This window comes from Gymnoscopelus braueri (assembly GCF_963280865.1).
Source record: "Gymnoscopelus braueri genome assembly, chromosome: 1".
Lineage (NCBI taxonomy): Eukaryota > Metazoa > Chordata > Actinopteri > Myctophiformes > Myctophidae > Gymnoscopelus > Gymnoscopelus braueri.
Window position 1 is genome coordinate 55,720,002 of NC_137603.1, and position 10,000 is coordinate 55,730,001.

The window sequence follows — 10,000 nt, forward strand, 5'->3', positions numbered from 1 at the left end:
AGGCAGACAGGGAGAAGATTTTTCAATGCTTTTGGGAGAACATAAACTGGGAAGAGAAGAGAATGTATGTGCAAGGTTTGATAGATGTCACCCCAGTAAAGAGGAGAAGGGTGTCTTCACAAAGGTCTGCTCGTGTTTTCTTTTTAAATGTTAATGGACAGAGAATGAGTGTGTGCAGGAGTTTGTTTCAAACATCTCCAAGAGCTCAAGGAGATCATGCCAAAAGACTTTCACAGCTTTTATGACAATCTAAAGCACTAAGAAACACCCACCACACAACACACAACAGTGTGATAATAAAATGTTGATAGGTATATGATAGGTAAATTCAACTGTGGTTGTTATTGTTAGTGCAGTAGGCTACAGATTTGACAGATTCAATTTTTCATGAATGTATTTTGTATTTATATGCCATTTATTTATTGTTGGTGTGCCATGATCGCTTTTGTTAAATACATGATTGAGTATTGAGGCAGAATTGTTTGTTGCACTCAACTGTAGAAGAACAACAGTGGTAACAGTTCCATGGTTGTTTACAATGCATGTTAAAATAAAAGTTGTTTAAGTACAGAATTCAGCTTGATCTATAGTATATGAGGATGGCGCTCACCATAAATAGCTGATCTCCAAGCTCACAATGCGTTGTGATGTGTTGTGAGCTTTGAGATCCATTGCCAGCTGTTCTTATCAATGATGGACAAAACCTCCTAACTCCACTTGCACTGGATTTGGGTAAAGTGGTGATAATATAATGACACATGCAAGTATCTGATCATATATACAGTCACAATACCAAGTTTGATGAGGCAGTATTGCTTTGTTTTAAAAATATAAGGTTTTCTTCATTTTCTGAAAAATTGATATTTTGTTTTTCATTTCCTGAACAATTACCATTTTGGATTTAGCTGGTTCCGGCCGAACAGCAGAGATATGAAAGGAGGGCAATCTCATAGGTATGTTAATACACAACAAAAGGGACACATCTTTTGTATAAAAGGCAAACAAAAGCGTGCGTAGCAGCAGACACAGTGAATAGAGCAACCCAGAATGATAAGATCACATGCATGTAATTACATGTGTAGAGAGAAACACAGTTTCCATTGAGTCTCGTCTGTCCAGACAAGGACAGCATTTGCTGTATCTACAGAAAACTGAACACACTGTATACACATGCACGCTGTTAACTTCTTAACCACTTAAACCCTCCATCTATACTTGCTTAGTTGAATCGGGTCCGCTCTGTACTTTGTCCGCCAATGCGTCGCCAATGTGTCGTGACTGGTGACGCATTGTGAGTTTGTTGATCCAACTATTTTCGCCTAATGTTCCACCCAGATTACAGGTGCTATTAGCGCTATGGGACCAAAGCTAAGGTGCTATTGGGTTCCCTCCTCCTTTTCCCCTCTCTAGGCCCCTACACCAAAAATCTCTTAGTGGTAAATTAGCCGATGTAAAAGCTCACAGTGTGTTGCATTGCATCTGCTATTTTCACCCGATATTTGTCTATTATTATGACATGCTCAGAAAAGGGATGCTAGGGATGGTGTGGGGTTACATTTCCTTGTTGGAGGTGGGGGCGTTATACACTTAATTTTACTTGTGTGTGCACAGACACGCTGCTACTTTTCAGGATTCAACAGTGTACACAGTAATAAAGCATAAATCAGTCATATCAGACTGACACATCCAGAAACGCATGGTTTACATTTTATTGTTTTCTTTTTGACGGTAGGTTTTTCAATTATTTTCACATTGCCAAGGTTCAAGGTTCACTTTATTTGTCATTTACATGTTTTCACATGAAACGAAAGTCGTACTCAGGACCAGCAGTGTACAATAAAAATAACTATCAATAAATAAGCATAAAATCCTAAAGTGCAATGAAGTAAAACTGAGCAGCATATTCAAAACAGTAGCATCCATCATTTATCAGAACAGATAACATGGCAGCATGACATACTATTATTAAAAGCACAGTAAGGCAACTGCGAAAGTGTATTTATCGTGGCTTTAAGAGTTCAGCAGTCTAACAGTTTCCGGGTAGAAGCTGTGTTTAAACCTTTCAGTTTTGGCCCTGATTTACCGCAGCCTCCTGCCCCAGGGCAGAGGATCAAACAGTTTATGGGCCGGGTGAGTGGGGTCCTCCATAATGCGGGCTGCAGTGCTCCTACACCTGCTGATGTAAATGTCCCCTATTGACGGGAGAGTACTCTGGGTGATCTTCTGGGCGTTTTCACCACCCTCTGCAGTGCTTTCTTGTCCGCAGCAGAGCAGTTCCCATACCAGGTGTTGAGGCCAGCCTGCCTCAGCCTCCTGAGGAAGTAAAGGCGCTGGTGGGCCTTTTTTAGGATGTTGGAAGAGTTTGTGGCCCACTTCAAGTCCTCTGAAATATGTACTCCCAAGGTATTTGAAGCTGGGGACCCTTTCCACTAGCCTGGTAAACCCTCCCTCCGGAAATCTCAATTCTATTTGATTCCTGGAGTGAGTCTGGCATGAACCGCCTCTCTGTAATATTGGCTGTGTATGCCAAACGGCCGCGCCTATCAGCGTCGTCGCTCATTGTTCTGTGATTGACAGCTTACGTTGGCCAATCAGGTGGCGAGTTCGAGTGAGCCCAAAACACGAACGGCAGCCATCTTTTTCTTGTGCGGCCAATTCTCCGCTATTTTTTTACTTCAAAAAGCTCTCTAACTTCTATTTTGAGGCACGGAATTTACTTATAAGATATCGTTTGGATAGAATGTAGTTGTTTAACTTCATATATGTGGTCAATTAATCATGACAAAGCCTATTTAAAAAAAAATAATTAGAGAACCGGTAGGGGCGGGCAGTGACACCATTGTACCCGAAAAAGGCAACCCATTTTGGGGTATGGCTGTCTCAAAAGTCCCGTCGCGTCACATTAAGACTGGTGAACTGCTGATTGGCTGAAGGGGAAAAATTATCATTGGCTGAAGGGGTTGTCAGTCAACGGTATTACTCCCGCCCAACTCCAGCACAGCCAATATTGCAGACAGGCGGATCAGGCCAGACTCACTCCTGAAATGAAATGGAATTGAGATTTCCGGAGGGAGGGTTTACCAGGCTACCTTTCCACCCCTAGCTCCATTGATGAACAGGGGGAGGAGGGGGGCGTGGTCTCTCCTTCTGAAGTCCACAATCATCTTCTTAGTTTTCCCCACGTTGATGCAGAGACTGTTCTCCGCACACCAGTCTACTAGTTCTGCCACCTCCTGCCAGTACGACACCTTGACACCTCGTCATCGTGGAATATCTGTCTCACTACAACCGTGTTGTCTGCAAACTTCGCAGTTATCCATTTGTTTGTGATATGCAGCATGGAAAACCACACTGTTTCCTGTCAGGTACGACCTTGTGGCTCAGTGTAACTGAAAAGCTGAGAAGCTGACTGAAAGCACACTATAGATGAGGATACGTGCGTCACTGCATGCACAGGCAAAGCCTCACACATAAACACACTCTCTCTCTCTCACTCTCTCACTCACTCACACACACACACACACACACACACACACACACCCATACACACACACACACCCATACACACACACACACACACACACACACACACACACACACACACACACACACACACACACACACACACACACACACACACACAGCTCAATATTGTGAGGCCTAACGGGTGTGTTTTAAGCATGTCATCATGAGCATATTGTTTCCATACTGTGCATTCAGTTGATAGCTAACATTATTTCCAGTGGAATATGACCAGTATAACTTGCGTGTCATTTGCATTATTAGACACGGTTCGGTTGCCACGGACAATGTTTGAGTCTGTGTTACATCACTGTACAAAATTATATATAATCTCCTGATTATAATGATCATAATACACAGACATGGATTAAAGGTCTCAGGCTGATTTCAGTCAGATCCTGTAGTAGAGGAATGATTTCTGAGAGCCAGTGGCCCCACGCTGGGTCCACTAGTATCATCCTCAAGCCCTCCGTCCTCACTCTCTCGAGTGTAGGAGCGATGAGAGACAGTGGGGGGAAAGCGTACAGCAATGTCCTGGGCCACACATGCGCCAGCGTGTCCAGGCCCAGAGGTGCTGCCCCCCTCACTAAAAAGAACAAGCGACATTTCGCGTCGTCTTGTGAGGCAAATAGATCTATCTGAGGTCGCCCAAAACGAGCCCAGATCTGTTCTGCTATTACGGGATGAAGTGACCATTCTGCGTAATGGCATTTCCCCCTGGATAGCAAATCCGCCCCCTTGTTCTGGAGTGCCGCCACGTGTGACGCTCTGAGAGAGAGCAGTCGTGGTTCCCTCCAGATAAGTAGTCTGTGTGCCAGCTTGTGCAGCATTTTTTTCCTCCTCTCTATCTGCTGCTAAAGCTGCTTTCTTCTGCACTAAAATTCAGGCTTCTGCTTCCAACCCTAAAACACTCTTTGAAACTTTCTCCTCTCTCCTGCAACCACCACGCCCTCCTCCCTCCTCGTCCCTCCTCCCTGACGACTTCGCAAACTTCTTTGACAAGAAGGTGAACGATATCCGATCCTCCTTCCCTCCTCCCCCGGCTGGTGCCCTGCGCACTACCCACACGCGTCTGCCTTCCACCCCTCCCTCTCTACCTTCATCTACTCCTCTTCCCTCCCCCTCCCCCTCTCTAGCCCACTTTTCTCCCCTCTCCCCTAATGAGGTCCTTCTCCTTGTTACCTCTAGTCGCCCCACCTCATGCTCCCTGGACCCGGCCGGTCCCATCCACTCTGCTGCAGTCCACTGCACCTGAACTTCTTCCCTTTAGTCAGGGGATATTAAAAAAATCTTGGAATAAATTCCTTACCAAAAAAAATCTTCACCAATGTGTTTGTAAAGGTGTCTAGTAACACATCTCACAAAGACTGAAATGCAGTCCCCCTAGGAGAATTTTTGACAGCTCCTTAAAGTTGGGGTACCCACCATAACCTTGGTTAAAAAAAATAAAATACAAAATCTAAATTTAATTCTGTTTTAAGTAGCATGTGAGGTGTCAAACTAGGGTGTTTTTATGATTCTGAATCCATTGCAAGCATTTGTTTTGCACCAAAACCACTCCTTGGGCTAAAAACGTCCCTATCTCAATGGGCTTTTTACACAAAAAGTATACCTGGAAAAGGATGGCTATGGTCGTTTTTAGCCCAAGGAGTGGTTTTGGTGCAAAACAAATGCTTGCAATGGATTCAGAATCATAAAAACACCCTAGTTTGACCCCTCACATGCTACTTAGAACAGAATTAAAATTTGATTTTTTTTTTGGATTTTTTTTAACCAAGGTTATGGTGGGTACCCCAACTTTAAGGAGCTTTCAAAAATTCTCCTAGGGGGACTGCATTTCAGTCTTTGTGAGATGTGTTACTAGACACCTTTACAAACACATTGGCGAAGATTTTTTTTGGTAAGGAATTTATTCCAAGATTGGAAAATATTCTGCTAATATCCCCTGACTACTTCTTAACCCACCTTATTAACACCTCTCTGACGTCTGGCTACTTTCCCTCTGCTTTCAAGACTTCCAGAGTCACCCCCCTCCTGAAGAAAGCGACACTTGACCCCTCTGAGATCAAGAACTACAGACCGGTTTCGCTTCTATCCTTCCTATCTAAAACTCTCGAACGTGCTGTCTTCAAACAACTGTCCTCGTACCTCCACCAGAACAACCTCCTAGACTCCCACCAGTCTGGGTTCAAAGTGGGTCACTCTACCGAGACTGCCCTCCTGGCAGTGACGGAGTCGCTCCATGCCGCTAGAGCAAACTCTCTCTCCTCCGTCCTGATACTCCTGGACCTGTCTGCAGCGTTCGACACAGTGAACCATCAGATCCTCCTCTCCACCCTTGAGGGGATGGGTGTCTCAGGCTCTGCACTCTCCCTGTTTGCATCCTACCTGACGGATCTCTCCTACCAGATGATGCTGAGAGGGTCTGTGTCAGAACCACACAGGCTCACTACTGGGGTTCCCCAAGGTTCGGTTCTGGGTCCTCTTCTTTTCTCTCTCTACACTACATCTCTCGGTGCTGTCATCCACTCCCATGGCTTTTCCTACCACTGCTATGCCGATGACACCCAGCTGATCCTCTCATTCCACCCCTCTGACACAAAAGTGGAGGCACGCATTGCTGCTTGTCTGGCTGGCATCTCGGAGTGGATGTCGACGCACCACCTGAAGCTCAACTTGGACAAGACCGAGCTGATGTTCGGGGAAGGCCTGTCCGCACCAAGACATGGCCATCACCATTGATAATGCTGTGGTGACGTCAACTCGGACTGCGAATAATCTGGGTGTGACCCTGGACGATCAACTGTCGTTCTCGGCAAACATCGCATCAGTGACACGGTCCTGCAGATTCCTCCTCTACAACATCAGGAGGATTCGCCCCTTCCTCACGGAGAAGGCAGCCCAAGGTGCTCATCCAGGCTCTTGTCATCTCCCGCCTGGACTACTGCAACTCCCTCCTTGCTGGTGCTCCGGCATCTACCATCAGACCTCTGGAGCTTGTTCAGAAAGCTGCGGCTCGTCTGGTGTTCAACCGCCCCAAGTTCTCCCACACAACTATCCTTCTCCGTTCTCTACTGTACTGGCTCCCCGTAGCGGCTCGCATCCAGTTTAAAACCCTGGTGCTAGCCTATAGGGCAGTGAAAGGAACAGCTCCTTCTTAACTCCGGGCTATGGTCGATGCCTACACCCCTGCCCCGACCACTTCGGTCTGCCACCTCGGGGCGACTGATTGCCGATCCACACGGTCACGACTTTTTTCTGTTCTGGCCCCACAGTGGTGGAATGAACTTCCCACTGATGTCAGGACAGCAGAGTCACTCCCAATCTTTCGCCGCAGGCTGAAAACCCACCTCTTCAGGAAACACTACCCTTCCTCTTCGCCTTGCCTACTTGTTGTTAACTAGTTGTACAAACTCTTGCTTTATTGTTGTATTGTTTTATTGGATCTTGTTTAGTCGATACACTTATTTGTTTTAGCTCTTGCTCATTTTATTTTGCTATTTGTCTCATCTGTTTAAGAAAGTAGGTAGCTGATATATTGCACTTTTACCTTAGCGCTAGGTATACTCTTGGTTGCTTGTTTTAGCAGAAAATGCACTTAAGACTTCTGGTGATTAGTAGTTTTGTTTCCCTACCTATGTTGAATGCACTTATTGTAAGTCGCTCTGGATAAAAGCGTCTGCTAAATGACTGTAATGTAGTGCAACGGATGTAATCAGCGCCAATCTCTGCCTGGATAGGTGAAGTTAAAAACGTTTTTTTTTTATAATGAAAAACTTAAAAAAGTTGGGAAAAAAATGAAAAAGAGGAGATGGAGTCAAGAAGACCAACCAAACCAGAGAGTGAGGATGGAGCAAGTGCTAGCCCAGAACAGGCACCAGCTTGGCTAAGCATCTTGCAGCAGCAGCTAAATCAACAAAAGCAGCACATGCAGCAGCAAAATCAGCAATTTCTGCAATAAATGCTGCTGCAAAAGCAGATGTGGGGGGAGCAGGCCAAAACTCTGCAAGGGCCTCAACCACAGGGCCTAGACCAGGCAGACATTAGTCAGGGAGCAACAGCCTCTACTCCCTCTCAATCTTCTGCTGAGGTCTGGAATGAAATCTTTATGTCCTTGGAGAGAACGGCTCAGGAACTTGGGTGGAGCTATGCAGAAAAGCTGGACGAGCTCTATGAGCAACTGAGTGGCTCTGAGTCTGCAATGCGCTTCGTCTACTCCCTGCCAGAGCATGTAAGAGAAGACCAAGTGCGCTTCACTGACCAGCTGAAACAACACTACGGTCAGTCTGTCCCACCTTCCACAGTTCGTCGTCACCTCAGTGAATTCTGTCAGCAGAGAGAATCCTCAGCAGCATCACCACTGCAACAGAAAGCCCATGCAATGGTAGATAAACAACTAGGAGACCAAGTAGGACAGCTGCAATTCACCACAACGCCCACGGCCGTGGAGCGACCTGCTGCTGATGTGCCCCTTCCAAGCATGCCCAAAAAGTGGAACAGCAACATGGAACGTCCGATGGACCGGGCCTGACCAGCAATACAGGCAGGAACGTGATGCCTCCTCAAGGGGTAAACAACAACCCTTCACTAGTCATTGCTACAGGCAGAGCCAAGAGTGAAGGCCCCAGCCTAATAGTTCCTGTATCAGTGAAACACCTGCCTGTCCAGTGTGTGGTCAACACAGAGGAGGAAGCCTCTGTGATGTCCAAAGAGCCATTCCAGCAGCCCCAACTAGAGAACCTGTCAGATGACAAAACAGCTTTCCTCCTGAATGCTGAGACCGGAAAGGGAGTCGACTTCATGCTGACAGCTGATGTATCCTTACAAGAGGGAGGAGAGTTGTTCATTGAGAGCGAGCCAGTGCCAAGCTACATCACTGGGAGGTCAGTGGGGAGCAATACAGTCTCCAAAGTGCTTCTCATGGACCCTCCAACCTTCCCACAGCAATGTGAGAGTGGTGTATGGGGTGAGACCCCCAGGCTTGGAGCTGCAGCGGTCCTGCAGGTCCTCAGCTCTGATTGAACTGAGACGGTAAAGGACATTAGTTTTGAATGAGAGACATTTTGAGTTGAATTAAGTGATTGCCTTTTGAAGCAACTGAACAGGTTTCCTGAAAAGTTTAACAAGTATTGCATGCCTGTTATGTGTTCTGTTTATTGAGTAACTGTTATTGCTTTGTGCTGATTAAGTCAACCTGAAGATACTGAAGGGACTCAGCAGTCTAGAGGGGGGGTAGTGTAACGCGGGAACAAATGCCAGCCTATTCCCAGCTACAGAATCAGAAGAATCAGAATCAGAATCAGTTTTATTGTCACATCACAGGTTTACAAGGTAAAGAAGTGGGTGAAATTCGTTTTTGTACATCGTTCCCATCGCAACGTTAATTTCCATAGAAAGAAGAGGGGGGGGGGGGGGGGCAAGTGGGAAGGAGATCAAAACAAGAGAGCAACAGAAGGCCAGACAAGTTATCTACATATTTACAAAGTACCTGAGATAATAAAAAACTAAGGTGCCTGAGCATAGCAGCAATGTATGTATACTGTGCATGTTATACTTATACTGTGCATGATATACATATGGACGTTAAGGTGCTTAGAGAAAAAAAGCACAATAAAAAAGACAAAAAAGTCAGTGCGTTATACATGGGATTAAGGTGCAAAAGGTCAGTGCGTGTCCACCTAGGGTGGACTGACCCTAGTATAATCCGCAAGTAGCTCCATGAGGGAGTGCAGCAAAAAAGTCATTTGTACCTGGTGTAGTCCACAGGTGTGTCCGAGGGGGAGCTAAGTCCAAGTCATTGTCCCTGGTATAATCCACAGGTGTGTTCAGGAAGAGCCAGAAAGGTTTTGCACCGCCTGCTGTCAGGCTGCTGAGCAAGGCTTATGCCTCATTCAGCATCCTGACAGCAGCTGGATTAAAACTACAGTACACCAGTACCTGGTGGTGGAACTCTTGATACTGCGGTAGAGCCCCTTGCCCGGTCGCGGTCGTTGTAGGGGTTTGAACAGTCTGTGACTTGGGTGGTGCTTGTCCTTGATGATGCGCTTGGCTTTGACCACGCACCGCTTTTTGTACAGTTCCTGGAGCGCTGGGAGCTCGATTCCCATTATCCGCTCTGCCGATCGCACTACTCGCTGTAGGCTGGTCTTTTCTCGGGCAGTGCAGTTCCCGTACCAGGCCGTGACACAGCCTGTTAGGATGCCTTCAACCGAACTGTTGTAATACAGCCTGAGGATGCGACGTCCTACTCCGAGCTTCTTCAGGCGGCGGAGCCAGTACAGTCGCTGCTGAGCCTTTTTCCTCACGTGTGTGGTGTGCGTCTCCCATTTGAGGTCCTCCTCGATGTGTACTCCGAGGAACTTGAACTCGCTGACCCTTTCCACTGCAGCGCCGTCGATGAGGATGGGCGCATGGTCTCTCCGCGGCCTCCTGAAGTCCACGATCAGTTCTTTGGTCTTGTCGACGTTAAGAGAGAGGT